This window comes from Molothrus aeneus, chromosome 1 (assembly GCF_037042795.1).
Source record: "Molothrus aeneus isolate 106 chromosome 1, BPBGC_Maene_1.0, whole genome shotgun sequence".
Classification (NCBI taxonomy): domain Eukaryota; kingdom Metazoa; phylum Chordata; class Aves; order Passeriformes; family Icteridae; genus Molothrus; species Molothrus aeneus.
The window spans coordinates 118,384,512-118,399,537 of NC_089646.1; the positions used below are offsets into that span (position 1 = coordinate 118,384,512).

The following is a 15,026-nucleotide window of genomic DNA, read 5'->3' on the forward strand; positions in this document are numbered from 1 at the left end:
TTTTGGGACTAACAATTCTTTCCTGCAATCCTTCTGTTTTCAGAGCCCTGATAATAAACAGATAGAGTTTCTCTGTCAGGGAACCCCAAAACTGTCCTTTAGTTGTGCCCCTTGAAAATAATGTGACACTTTGAGCAGTGACAAAAACCAGACAATTCCTGTACTCTGGTGAGAGAATGTATGCTACAAAATTTTCAGCCGTCTTGGTGTAAAGTGTTTGTATCAAGAATGAGCAGTGCTGTTTGCAATGAGGTTTTACATCTTGTGTGTGTGTCCACACACATTATATGTAACTCCAAAGGCATATGCCACATAGGTTGATTTAACTTCACTTTTCTTCAGAATTTTTTGGAGGTTGGCTGCCTCTTTGGTGCTCTTTTCATGTTAACTAATAGGTTATGTGGTGGATGAATAGGATTCTTTATAGAATTATCTAAAACCAGGCACTGATTTATTTGAAAACAAAGGGTTTCTTTAGAGCTAAGTTTAAGCTGGCATTGCCATGAATCCTAGAATTATTCTACATTTAAATGAGAGAACAGTGATGCACTTGTACTTGGGCTTTGAACAGCACAGAGCTGTTGACCAGAGACTTGGAGACTGCTGAGCAAATCTGTTTAGGTTCCTTTGCCCAAGTTTCCAAGCCTACTCTTCTCTCCTTACAGATGATGAGAAGCAAAGCTAAAAAGACACTGTAAGTTGCATTGATTAATTTGTTTGGCGGAAGGCAAGTTGTTTGCTGGTGTGTGACCAAAAAATGTATAAAATCCTGCCCTGTAGCAATCTGAACACATACTTTTTCTCTGTTTTGCTTTGGGGTGTGTGGGGTCTAGAGCACAGCAGCTAAACAATACCTCACTTGTTTATGAAAAACCTTGGGAAGAAGGGGTGAGAAAGAAGAAAATATTTACAGTAGCTTTCTACCAAATTAAAATCAGAAGGCAGACTAAAAAGGAAAGAGTTCATCTATGGTCCAAGCCAATTAAAAGTAAATTTTGCTGCTTGGATGTTAATTTACACATCCAAGGCAATATAAATTCAAACTAGAAACTTGACTTAACCTCGCCAGTTCAGATGAACTTCAGATTTATTACTCATTTAGTTTTGGTTATAGCATCTGGGTGTTTAAGCACATTTTATGTGAATTGACATTAGAAATTCATGAACTGCCTTAAAATGTTAAATCTGTGGAGTACTTCACCAGAATGTGTAAATAATGCCTGTCTGCAACACAAGCTGGCTCGTATCCTCAGTTAAGATATTCTTATGTTTTATGCCCTCAGCCATTTATCCCCTTGTTTAATTATCTGGGAATAAAACCAGATTTCTGTAGCTTCTCTCATGTATTAAAAGGTATCTTGAATTTCTCTGCAAATGCTTTAATTGTATTTGTTGATATTAGTTGAGATTGTTTGTGGGGTTTTACACATAAAATGTGGGTTTATTTATAAAGAATGGAAATAGAGGTAGAAGGAGGAATCTCATAACCCTTACAGGGTTTTACTCAAAAATTAAACTGCAGACTTGTCAATGCATGCACAAATCAGTTTACTGTTTTACATACGAGCATCACTTGAAATGACCTGAAAGCAATTTCATCATCAACCACCCAATCAAATCCTGGATAATTATTCAGGGAACCATGTTGGATTTGTGATGTGCCCAGAGTAAGAAAAAAGACAGTCCTTGAGAAGGAATCTGAAGGGGCTGAATATTTCAGAAGCTACAGAGCATGAGGAACAGAGAACAGCCTTGAAGCTCAGAATCTAAACAGAGACAGGGGACACACACAGACATGTGCACAATTTGACAGTTCTTTAGGAAAAGAAAGTTTATGAAATGAAAATATGTTGATATTAGGAAGTGGCAAGGAGAAGCTAGAACATTCTTTGTCTTGGTTACTGCTCTATGACTCCGCAGCTGGAAAAGATTGATGACTTGGGTGCTTGGCCCTTTGTTTTGGTTTTGCTGTTTTAATTTATGAGTCAGAAAGCCCCTAGATATAGGTCCTCATTTAAAGAAAAGAAAGAAAAATAAGACAGATTATTAGCAATGTAATTTCAAAGCAAATGCAGTTGCTAAGTTAAAATATTGTGATAGTTGTGGCAGTGTATTTACAGATCTACCCAAGTTGTCCATATGTCACATCAGATGTCAGTAAATCGTCAATATGTTGTCTCAAATCAGTCAGTGCCTGGTGTCTAGAGAGTGAACACTGTCACTCCAGTCATGCTTGTTGCTGCAAAGCATTTAGATCAATTTACAGTGGAGGAGAGCACTGTTGTTCTGCTCTGCTGTGGCTGGTGTGTCCTGCTTTGGTCTCTGCCACATAGGTGTCATTGGTCCCTGGATTCCTCTGGCTTGGCTTCAGATGAGTCTCTCTCACATTATTAGTTCTGTTCAGGAGCGAGCTTTTGGAGTACATCCCTGGTGCTTCACTCTGCTGGGGGATCCTGGGGAACATGAGCTGGATTCCTTTCAGGTGAAATAAGATTGGAAGATGTTCTTCCAGCCTGCTCTTAGCACTGAACCAGGCACAGGACCAGGCTAAAACTGGGTTGAAGCAAAACACACAGCCTGCCATGCCAACATGGGTCATGTGGTGCTGCATCTTCAGCATCTCTGGATATGCTTTACTTCCACTGCATTATTTGCTAAGGTAGACATTGAAACAAAATCTGCAGCAAGAGTAGATGCAAGCACCGTCTTTTCTCTTGACTTCAGCTGCATCCTTGTAAGTCATTGCTCATAAAAGTGTAACACGCCTCTGAAATGACTCCCTGCAAATGGCAGTCTTGTTTTTAATCTTTGTTTTTCCCAGCTTCCTTCCTGTCACCTGACTTCCTCAGTGCTTCTCTCTGTGTTTCTAAACCACTTTTTCCTCCCCTCACTTCTGGTTTGCCACCATGGCATTCCTCAACCATTGCTCCCAACCATAAGGTCTCAGTCTCAAGTGGTCCCTGCCCCAAAGATGCAATCTGTGTTTTATGAAGAAGTGTTTGCTTCAGCTCTTTTTAAAGCTCTTTCCTGGTGAAATATCTTCCATTGCTTCACTACCTTTCCAATAGTTTTTTCATGTTCTTGTCTCTCCTCATCCAGTGCTTATTAACCTGAACCTTTTCTGTGCTCTTTCTAAGCTCATTAGGACTTGTTCTGAAGAGACAATTCCCTTCTCTTTGAAGCAGTCTTCCAAGGTAACAGCCACCCCTCAAGTGGGTTCCCCCCACCCCATCCCACCCCACACTAGCTTGTTCATTCCACTTCCCCATAAGCCCCATTTTCCAGACCAGTTTTCATTCTTATTTCTGTTCCCCGGACCCGCACAGGTAGGACCACCATGCCCTCAGTATTCAGACAAAAACAGAGTGAAGTAGAATGACTTTTCTGAGTTCAGCAGATTACGTTCAGGCTTTCCACTCTTTTTTTATATCTCACAGCAATATTTGTCTTAGAACAGCATGACATTTGTCTTTGTGACCTGCTGTAGTCTGAGGCCTTGTTTCCCATCCTGTATTTCCATATTAGATGTTTCCTGCCTGTGGGCAATATTTTGCATATAACCTGCTACATTTCCTTCTATTCTTCAAGATCACTACCCTGTCCTGATGATGATATATTTAACCTCTGTTTCTCACATCTAGAATTAATATTTATTCTTCCTGCTTCTGTAACCTGGTTGTTAAAATATTTCAAGGCAGTTTCAAAGCTTTTCTAAAGGGAAGGTGTGACATCTGTGATTTCTCTTCTACCTCTCTGGAAGGCTGTCAGAGGAAGTTAGCAATCTGATTTAACAAATCTCTTTTGTCTATTACTTAGGATTATCTTCCAGGTGCTGCTAATTGATCTCTTTTGGATTGTTTTCCCCAGGAATTTGAAGCTAAACTGACTCACTGGGTCTTTAATATTCTTACCTGGTTTTTGTTGCTTTGGTTTGTTTACTTGGGGTTTTTTCCATTGCGCAGGCGTGCACACACTTCCATTCACTTTCTCTGTCTCTCTCCTGTTCTTCCTGAAACCTTACCTGTCATTACTGTTATTTATGCCAATCACTGCTTGCATTTGACCCCCTTGGTGTAGACTGATGTCCTAGACATGATGGTCTTCTGGGTGTCATCTCTCATCAGCTTTTCTCTCTGTAGGGCCAGAAGGTTTTTCTTGCTCTTAGGCTATAAACATATTGATAATAAGGATCTCTTTTTGTTGCTAGTATTTTTTTTTGCATTATAATTCTACCCTAACCATGTTGATTCTCACAACTATGTACTTTTGCAGATGTTATATTTATTGCTAGCAATTTGACAATGTTTTTACATTCTGTACCTGTCTCGACAAATCTTGTGCTGCTTTTGTTTATTTTTACAGGGCACAAGCACAGATTATCATGTTGTATTGTTTTGTAGAGGAATTGCTGCTTCTTTCTTGTCTCCCCCCTTGGTGTCTTTTGTGTTCACATTCTCTTAGCTTCATTATTGGGCTCTACCACCTCCCATTTAATGACATTTAGTCAACTTTTCTTCTGAACTGGTTGCTTTCCATTTGTCTAGAAACAAATCTAAAGGATCCACTGCCTTTTATAAATGTAAAAAAAAATCTAATTTTGAATAAAAGAACTTTAAGTCTAAACTAAACTAAAGTGCTGTCAATTCACAGGCCTTTGCTCCTTATGCCATGTGACTGCTGAGATACCACATGGTAGTAGATTCCCTGTTCAGGCTCTTTGGTTTTACTTCCAAGTTGCTAGCTGTTTGATGTGTAGATTTGAGATATCAAACAAATAACCCTGGTGCTGTAGGTGGTTTTTAATGGCTTTGTTGTTGTTTAAACTGATTAGCCCTGTCAGTGCAAATGGCTTGTTTTTGCAAGGCTTCAGATTCTGCTGGCTGTCATTGTACTTGTTGTCTGCCATTGTGCTGTGACAATGGATCTACCATAGTGGGAAACCTCAATTTAAAGCCTAAGGAGAGTGTATCCTTTCAGATTTACAGAATTACAGAATGGTTTGGATTGGAAGGGACCTCAAAGATCATGTAGTCTCCATTTCTGGTTTGTAACATCAGCCCATTCGTGGGATGGTCCAGATTTTGTTTCACAAGTTGTTGACACTGTACAAAGGTCAGATGGTGGATCCAGACTCTTCCAACCATGGATTTCTCTCCATGGCTCATTACAGCAATGACAGTAGAACATTTTAACTGAACCTTTCCATCAGGACGAGTGGCTGCTTGCCGTGGGTGACCTCAGCAATGAACCGAAATGCCTCCCCTTGCTGTTTTGAATGGGGAATGCTGTGCTGCATTCCACTCCCAAGAGACAAATGAACCTTTGGGTTCACCCTTGGTGACAGCAGTGATGCTAAAGGATTACCATTGACTTGTTTCACATCCAGGGTGAGTGGCAAAGGCACCCACCCTGCTGTGGGAAGCCCGTCAGTTTGGAACTTCCTCTGAATTAAGCTGTGACATGTGCTGCCACCCTTGGAAAAGAAAAGGATCTGGTTAAAATGTAAGACAAATTATGTGTTCAGAAGATACTAACAATTATTCTATGGAATAATCTTTTGTTAGTATCTGATTTACTTACTTTTTTAGTAAATTTGTCCCCGCTGCCCTCCCCCACCATATAAATTTGGGGGTTTTTGGTGGGTGGTTTCTTTCTTTTCAAAGAAAATCTCAAAATAATAATTACTATTTTAGTTATAAAGTAAAGGAGTGTGAGTTCTGCATGTTTTTCTCTCTCCTTCCAGACACTACAGGAAGTCATGGTCTTCCCTCTCAACTTTGCTGGACACACAGTAAAACAAAACTGAATATAATCCCATGTAAATTAAATAAGTAATCCCAACATCTTGTTTTCATACTTCCACAATTCTAATGGCCATACAAGTATAGTTTGGCTCTATCTGTCCACCATGGTAGGCATATTAATGCTTTCAAATTTTCTTTCATGTGAAATGTCTAAAATGTATTTTTCTTTGGTGTTTGATGTTTTATTTGTTCACTTTTTGTGTCACTCAACCACTGGTCCTTTTGTTAGTGATAGAAGTTCTACTGCCTCTTGTTTATCCAGTAAATTGCTGTGACTTGTGTGACTTGGGACATCCTTCCAATAAAACAGATTTGAAAACATGGTACAAGTTTAACTATGCAGGTTCATGTTTTGGTTCAACCCCAGGAGGCAACCAGCCCCTCGCTCACTCCACTGTCCTGGTGGGATGCAGGGGAGAATTGGAAAAAGGTACAGCCCATGGGTTGAGGTGAGAAAAGTTTAAGAATTTAAATAAATTAATAATAATAATAATAATAATAATAATAATAATAATAATAATAATAATAATAATAATAATAATAAATGGAGAAAATGGAAATAGCGGAATAAAACCCAAGAGAAAGAAGTGACAGACAATACAATTGCTCACCACGCCCTGATGCCCAGCCCATCCCTGATCAGGGATTGGTGGCTCCTGGCCAACTCCCCTGGTTTATATGCTGAGTGTGATGTTCTAAGGTAAGGAATATCCCTTTGGCCAGTTCAGGTCAGCTGTCCCAGCTGTGATCCCTCCCAGATTCTTGTGCACCTGCTCAGTGGCAGAGGATGGGAACCTGAAAAGCCCTTGACTTAGGGTAAACACTGCTTAGCAACAACTAAAACATCAATGTGTTATCAACACTGTTCTCATACTGCATCCAAAACACAGCACTGTACCAACTAATAGAAAGAAAATGAACTCTCTCCCAGCTGAAACCAGGACAGTTCACAATGTATGCAATAAAGTGTATATGAAAAACTTTGTTTAGCAATTATGTGTATAGGAAAGCTGGAAATAGGAGTCAGCAGTAGAAACAGCCAACCTCCTTACTGTGACTTTAAAAAAATCCTGATTACTTCTGCATTTCTCTTCTCAAAATTAGTCATCATTCCTGTAAGAGTGAGAAATAAACAATGGTTGTATTTTCTGACTTTGGACTCTCTTCTACATCAATCAGGGGAGGTAGATGGGTGAAGGATGAAAATGTCCACAATTATCCCGACTTTATTTTAACAGAGGTGTGTGGTGAGGACCCCTTGGCTGGACATTCCCGGCTCCCCAGGGGAGGTGACCGCAGGTTCTGAGGTTCCCTGAGGTTCTGGTGTGGCAACAGCTGCTTTCGGGAAGGCATGAGTTGGTGACAAACAAATCAAAAAAAAGAGCAGCGTAGGCCTGGGAGAACCACAGTTACATAAAGGTGAACAATGAAACATTATTTCTCAAGTGGGTATTTGAAGGGCTGTTACCGCAACACTTTTTAAATAAACGCAAGGTACATTTGAATCGGAAGCAATTTGGTGTAGCAAACTGCTACTGACTCATCCCAGACCTGAGGGAAAACAGAGCTGCTGTGACATGGAGAGATTTTTGAGTGCTTGCATGGGATGTGCTTCAGACCATCTAAGAGTGAGAGATATTAGTACCCTCCTCCAACACTGCTCCTGTTAGCATCCACTAGCATGGTGCATATTCCAGTTAGGAGACCCTCACTGGCACTGCAATTGCATCCAAACAGACTGATTGTTGGTAGCTTCTTGAATGCTATATAGATTCCATACATAGCCCATATTTTAATACCAATGCAAAACCAATGTATTTATCAAGAGCTACAGTGCAGGAGATGTATGTCTTGAGTTCTCATGACTTTACAAAATCTTTTCTTTCTAGAAAAAAAATTTTTCTTCAATTCAAAGATTTATAAAAACATTTTATGAACCAGGTTGACACAAAGATTGCCATGTAATTAGAAAACTCTGACATTCTGCTCTTTTGTGTTCTTGTGCAAACTTAGAATTGTGCTGCCATCTACAAAAACTACTTTAATTTGTACAGCATTGTTGGAGAAAACTGTAGTTGGAATAAGACTTGCTCTTGATACATCCAAGAGTGGCTTGGATTGTGTGCAGGGACATTTTCATGTGAAACATTTGAGTAATTTGAACAATGACTTCAAGAAAATACCATGTTTTTAAAATAATCTGGTTCTTACTGTCCCTTTTAAAATGGCTGTATGTACACGAAAGCTAAATGTCAATAGATACAATTTTGTGGTAATTTCTCCTACCTAGTAGTCAAGCTCCATGCTGTAGTCTACAATATCTTGCCTCGTTCCATGTGGTCCCTACCCTGCAACACCACAACACCCAACATCAAAAAATTGTTGACCTCAAATATTAAATACTGCCAATGTTCCTTTTTAAAGCTGCAAAATGGAACAGTGGTCTTGAATTAGTATTGAGATTAGATGGATTTATTTACTTGTTGCTTATGCTCCATACTTAGATTTACAATATTCCATTACCTGGCTTCTGCTAGATTGCCATGTTATAAAAAGAAAGGTAAGTTAAAGAAAAAATTAATTTACTGGAGTCCAGAAGATGATCATCTGTACCTACTTCTTGTTGTATTGGTTTTACCTGGTAAAAGAGGACCATATGCATATTTAAGTAAAATATTGCTGATGTGTCTTTATATAAATCCTTTCTGAAACTCATTTAAAAGTTCAGACTCACATGTACCTTCAAACACTGACCCATAGTTCCCAGGACAGAAAATGTGAAAATGAAAATGTTCTTGGAGAACAAAAATCAGACTCTCTGGCTGGTAGATGAATGTACATCTACTCCATGGGTCAGGAATAGCATTGGAAATCTGGAAAACCTGGGAAATGACTAGATAAACAAGTAAGCAAAGTAAGGTCAGCAAATAATAAACTCTTGAAACATTTGTCTTAAATTTGTGTCCTTTTTGGATTTTAAGATACATCTTCCTGCTTTGGGAGGTTGGGTTTTTTGCATTGTTGCTACCTTTTTTCTACTCTGAGTTGGTGCATAACAGTGCTTTAGTAGAATTGATGTGTCTTTTGCCATAAACAGTTTGTTGGAAATATTAATAGAATAGCAAAAACAAATCTGGCCGATTCTGTAGATCCTAGGCTGCCTTTAAAATGTTTTCCTTTTTGGAAAAAGCCTGTGAGCCTTTTGTGAGGGGACATACACACCCCAAACCAAAGCCCCTGTTCGGTTTCTTTTGACTAGAATACCAGTAAATAGCTTGAAAATGCAAACGGGGTCCTTGTGTTCTTGCTCATCTCTACAATTTGAGGAAGAGCTCTTGACATTCTGGGTAGACCCCACCTACATAACATTGTGTGCCAGAGAACTTGTTTACCAAAGCATGTTTGTTCACCCCAGGCTGTATTTGCAATTCTAGGAGAACGTGCTGTAGCTGGGATTCAGGAGGCTGAAATAAGAAACATCCATACAGAATAACCACTTAGAGAGATTTTTTTTCTTTTATACATAGCTTTGCTATACCTTCCTGCACAAACCTCTCAGATCTCCTGGAAACTCAGAGACTTGACCTATTTTATAGAACTGTATTTATAAATGGAATTCCAAAGAGTCTTTGTTGAGAGCAAAATGCAGGTCATACAGTGCTGTTAGTTGGGAGGGGCTTTTGACAATTTATACTTTATGGGCTGTATTTGATAACTTCAGCTTCACAGTGTTTACCAGTGCAGTAATTTATTACTGTTTTTTATGCATGTCTGCTGAAACTAGTCCCAGAACATGTCAGCATGTACCAGTAAGCTGTATATGTGACATGTCAAGCACATGTGTTGCTATATGCATATAAAGCAGCTGGGTATCTTTGTCCTTTTGTTATCTATATATTCCCTTTTGTTATGTGTGTATTCACCCTTGGTGGGAAGCCAGGTCCAATGTGCTTCTCTTTTTCCTCATATTCTTGGAACCCATGTAAATCTTTTGTGCTTCCATGTGAGCAAGTGAAGGTGGCTTGAGGCAGCATCCACACTGTGGGTCTCTGAGATAATTGATAACTAAGGTAAACTAGGCTGTCAGGAACTCAGCATTCACACTGTTCTTCTTCTGGCAGCTGAACTGGTTCGTGGAGGTTTCACCTGGGCACGCTTGCAGTGAGTGAGGGCAGCTGCAGGGCGAAAGGAGATAGAGGGACCATGTGCCTTCTGATAGTTCTGCTTCTCCTAAGGACACAGCTATGGTTGGGTGATTATCTCGTGGTGGAACCCTGCCAGCTCTTGGAGTGATAAGTGAACAGGATGTAAACAGCAGGGTTTCAGTCAGACAGTTCATGTGTACGGAATTCACCGTTCACTTTAAATGCCTTACATGCTAAGCAATTTTTAGAAACTAATCATTGAAAAAAGTGAAAATAACCTGAGAAAAAGTACTCCATATACAGTAGCAATAATACATTTTGGTGTGTGCATGAGGAAAGTACTTGAGGATGAAATCAGAAAAACAGAGATACATGTATTGAAATTGCAGATATAGTATTTCACTGCCCAATTTTGCATTTTTACTTTGAAATTCCATCATTCATTTATGCTATTGGCAGAATGCTTGCTTGTGTACTAGTGTTCCTTTAGTATGCTTCAGTTGATTTAAGCCAGTTTTCTTCTGAGCTTCTGTGAAGAATTTCTTTGATGTGGTGCTGCTGTCATTTTTCTGGTTCATGTTATACACACTCTGTGATGTTCACGAAATGATGCAGTTTATTACGGTTTGTCTATAGTTTTCCATCATTTTGATTTGTGGTGTTTGCTATGCTGAGGGAGAGTACATGTGGTGTTGTTGTAGATCACGGTTTGGATGTTCATTAACCTCTGTGCTCCAGGACATTCTTCTTGTAATACTCATGGATCATCATCTTTGTGTCTGGAGTGCTGGAAAACTGGCAGTTCACTATGTCACTATGAATGAAACCTCCTTTTACTTGCCAAATTCTTATGCTTTGTCAAAAGATAATACTAAATCTCTCAGCCGTGTTTAGGAGGCTTGGGGTGGTTTCTGGTGGGTTGGTTAGTTTGCTTGGGAGAAGGGGTTGAAGTATATGTTTGCAGTGAATCAGTCTTTTAAGTATTCATTTCATTCCTTCAAATTGAAAGACTGTCATTTGAAGACATTCTGTAGCTGATCTAGCGTACAAAAAGAAAGTAGGGAAAAAACCATTTCCTCTGTGCAGCTCATGTAAAACTGAACCATTACTCAGACTCCTCTAATAAGCACATCCATGCAACTATGAAAATGAGTTAAATGAAATCTATTAATATGCATACATTCATTAAGTGTTACAAAACCAGCTTTGGTAAAGAACAGTTACCTGGTGATACTGTTGCTTGCACCTGCATTGTGAGCTTTAAATCTTGCCAGCTGGCGTTTCTTCCACAGTTTTAACTCTCAGGCTTTCAGCTGGTTCACTTTCCCACCCAGTGGCTTCTTTTGCCTGATGTTGTCCATGTAGCCTGTGTTTCCTGGTAATCTCATGAGCCCAGAGAGTCTCTCAGGATGCTGTTTTCTCCAGTACACAGCTCTCAGGTGCCAGGCTTTGCAGGGCTGAACGCCGGGTTCCCCACTGGCCCATGCCCAAACCTCTTCTGTTCCTAATCAGGCAGTGGGGTATGAGCATGGCCTAATTAACTGCCAGACAAGAGGCTGGAAAGCAGTGCGAGAGTAACCCATAGAACAGGGCAGGTGCATATCTGTCTTCATACATTTATAGGGTCTTTGTGGCAGCCAGAATCCCTGGTGATAGACAGCATTTGCCTGTGTCTTTTTAAGGCCCATCCATTGCAGCCCGAGGCCTTTCCGAAGGGCAATGTCCTCAGACTGCTCAGTGCTGTGCAGGTGAGTACAGCCTGCTGGAACTTGGGCTCTTTGATTAAAACAATTGGCACATGTGATGTTAACTGCAGTGGCCATGAGTTGTTTCCTGAATGAAGTCTAAGTCCAGGGCTTGATGGGCTAAAGGCTAACAATAATTATTTAAAAGATTGCTTCATATTTATTACCATATCATGTCTGGAGGGTTTTGAACAGACACATTTGGTTTAACTGGAGTTAACAGTTGGCAAGGTACTGCCACAGAAGAAGCTTTAATTCCAGACACCATCTCATCTTCGTGTCCAAATCTCTTTGACTATTAACAGTCTGTTCTGGGGCAAGGAGGTTGTGTTTTCCTTTGTGTGAGGATACAAAGCTTGGTGTTAACTGAGATAGGCTAAGATATTCCTTTGAAGATGCAAGAACTGAAATGGAGAGCTGTGATGTTAATGCTTGAAGCTGATAGTGAAATAATGATTTTGTTGCTCAATGATCTGCTGTGTTTTAGAAGTAACTAAAATTCTTGGACTACGCTTGTCAAGTGGTTTAGGCTGTGTTTTTTGTGTGAATATTTGAATGCATACAAAAGTTTCACATGGTATATTCATATGGAACAGTATTCACTAGCAAAACTCTAGGCTGCATTTAAACAAGTCATCTGTATTCCTCCTTGTCTTTGTCTTACAATGTTTTTTTATGCTCTGGTTTCTTCTATATAGGTCTCTTGATGTTATAAAATGAGACTTGATCTTTGGTCAGGGGCAAGGTTTTCATACTAATTTAAGGACATTTGCAGTAAAACCAGAATTTAATAGTTCATATTGCTGCTTCCTGCTCTTCCTGGGCTTGGGGTAACATGTTAAAGGTACTCTGCATTCCTGTGACCTCTCACATTTACTGTGGGTTGAGATGGGTCCTTCATTTCTCTTCTCTCATATTTTCCACCCCCACCACCCAATCACTGATATTCCTTGAGCAAAGGCTTAAAATAGTTGGGATGGCAGCACACTACATGGATTTGTAACATTCCTTAGAAGCAAAGTACTGCAAAGCGGTGGAAATGAGGTTCTTTGTGTGTATTACTGCCCAGAAAACATAAATGGGGAATGCAAGGGAGTTCCTGGGGACAAAAATGTCAGAGTGAATGCTGACCTTTAACTTCACTAAAAGGCAAGCTGAGTTCCATGCATTTCTCTGTGTGCTATGCAGTTAACCACCAGGTATCCACCTTGACATTAGAATATTAGCCTTTAAAAGCTCATCAAGCAAATCTGTAAATTACAATTTATTTAAATTTTAGGACCTTAACAGTGTTTTGCATAGCATGATGCACTAGACAGATGAATGTACTGTGGAATTCGTTCAGGCAAATTACAATTTAAGGATATGTACCATGTTGGTAATCTCTAATTACCTACTCCAGAATAGGGAGAGGAACTGCATAAAATTAACTGCTCGACAGCCCAGTCTTCAGAGGGATGTTCAGTGTGAGGAAGGACAAAAAGCTGCTCTTTAGTCAAAAGTTTAGGGCTTAGACTGTGAGACAGAGTTAAATTATCTCCAAGCCAGGGTCATCTTCTCACCTTTCCTGGGTTGAGGCTGTACTGTAAATCAGTCCAATAGCTCCATTTAACTGATCTGCTGACAAGTGAATGATTAACTGAAAACTATCAAGCAGACAGAAGCAGAACACTGCTCAACAACTGCAAAGTAAAATAGCTCTTGAATACAGATTACCTGACTAAATTATTTGCCAATGAGTTATTCTAGCTGACTGAAGTTCAGAAGCATTCTGGTCTGGGGCTCACCATGAGAAGTCCTAAGAAAGCCTCTTTAAATCCTCTCCGTGAATGCAGAGGCAAATACCTTGGCAGATCCGAAGGAGCAGAGAAGGCTGTTGCTACAATGCCAAGTCTCAATATCTAGCAGTACCTATCCAAAACCACAAAACTCCAAAATCAGGAAAGGGCAGGTTAGGATGGTAAAATTCCTCATTTCTTCCTGTGTGGACTCTACTGAAATGGAAGCTTGTGATCCAGTTGAGTTGTAGCTTGTGTGGACACAGCTACAACACACTAAGCCAAACACTGACGTATTTTAAAAACTGCCAGACTGCTTCTCTGATTTGTTTTTGGAGAATGCTTGGATGACTGTCAGTGCCTGACACATGAGTGTAGTATTATGCAGGAATACTTCAGCAGCAGCACTGTTCAGAAACAGGATCTCCTGAATTGCTGCTTGCCAGATACTTGCCAATACCTGTGACTGTTGAAATGAGCACCGTCATGTCCTGTCAGGCCCAAATACAAGTCTTGTGAAGGCAGGCCTGTAGAACATGGGGCTTCTCCATAATCAATGGAACAGTTTCTCATGACAGCTTGTGGGGGTTTGGGGACACTCTTGTGTTACAGTGGTAATACAGTGGAGTGGGCTGCAGTATTTTCACACTTGTGTTCATTCTCTACATAGCCTTTGAAATCCCAAGAAACATTTCAGGTATTTATAGGGAGGAAGCTAAAATGGCATAGGCTGTTAACTCATGCTGAGTGTTACCATTTGCATTAGATATTCCCTGCCTCTTAAGCCTTCTCTGAATGTTTGAAAGCATAGCAGATCCTCAGTAAACACGAGGCTTTACGTTAATGGGTGTGGTGGGCTTTTCTGTTAAACAGAATCCATGCTAACTCCTGTTTGTCTCACACTTTTAGATCTCGTTAACAAAATAAAGTGAGGAGTGATACTGTCATTAGAGGAGCTTTTTTTCCTCCCCTATAATTTATATTTTTATAACTGTTTTATGGCCTCAATTTTCTCAGAAGAACTTAGCAAGTTACAGATCATTTTAAGACATCTGGTTGAATTTTAGTGGGGGTGTTGAAACTTACCCCTGAAATTTCAGAGGTTGCAGAAATAGTTCCCTAAACAGTGCTAGATATCATACAAACCTATCTCATTTCCCCTGTGTCATTTCAAACCTGTCTCATTTCTGTGGGCTCTTGCCCATACAGAAGGAGAGCTGTCATTACAGCGGCTGGTTGGCTTAATGACGGCCTTGCCGGTGGATTGTGGGCACCCCTGGGCACACTGAAGAGTTCAACTGACACCCCTCGTGTGCGCAGGGGTGTTTTAAAGTTATTTTTACCCGAGCGTTGCTGTTTTTCCAGAGTTTCTGTGGGGAGCCGCCCAGCAGAAGCAGGAATATCCCCCTAGGGGCTGGGGAGGGGAGAGGGGACTGAAGCCTTGGGATTAGGGGAAGTGAAAACTTGCCCCAAAAACAAAATATGGTTTTAAAAGTGTTTTATTTTAGTGTGGCTATATGGATATAGGGCGGGAGGGGGAGAGGATCTCGCCTC

At 40.2% G+C, this 15,026-nt stretch overlaps 1 protein-coding gene across 1 annotated transcript in view; it reads left to right on the forward strand.

Moving 5' to 3' along the window:
• SGK3 (serum/glucocorticoid regulated kinase family member 3) overlaps nucleotides 1-15,026 on the forward strand; it is a 55,834-nt gene that overhangs the window by 6,608 nt on the left and 34,200 nt on the right. The window lies entirely within an intron of this gene.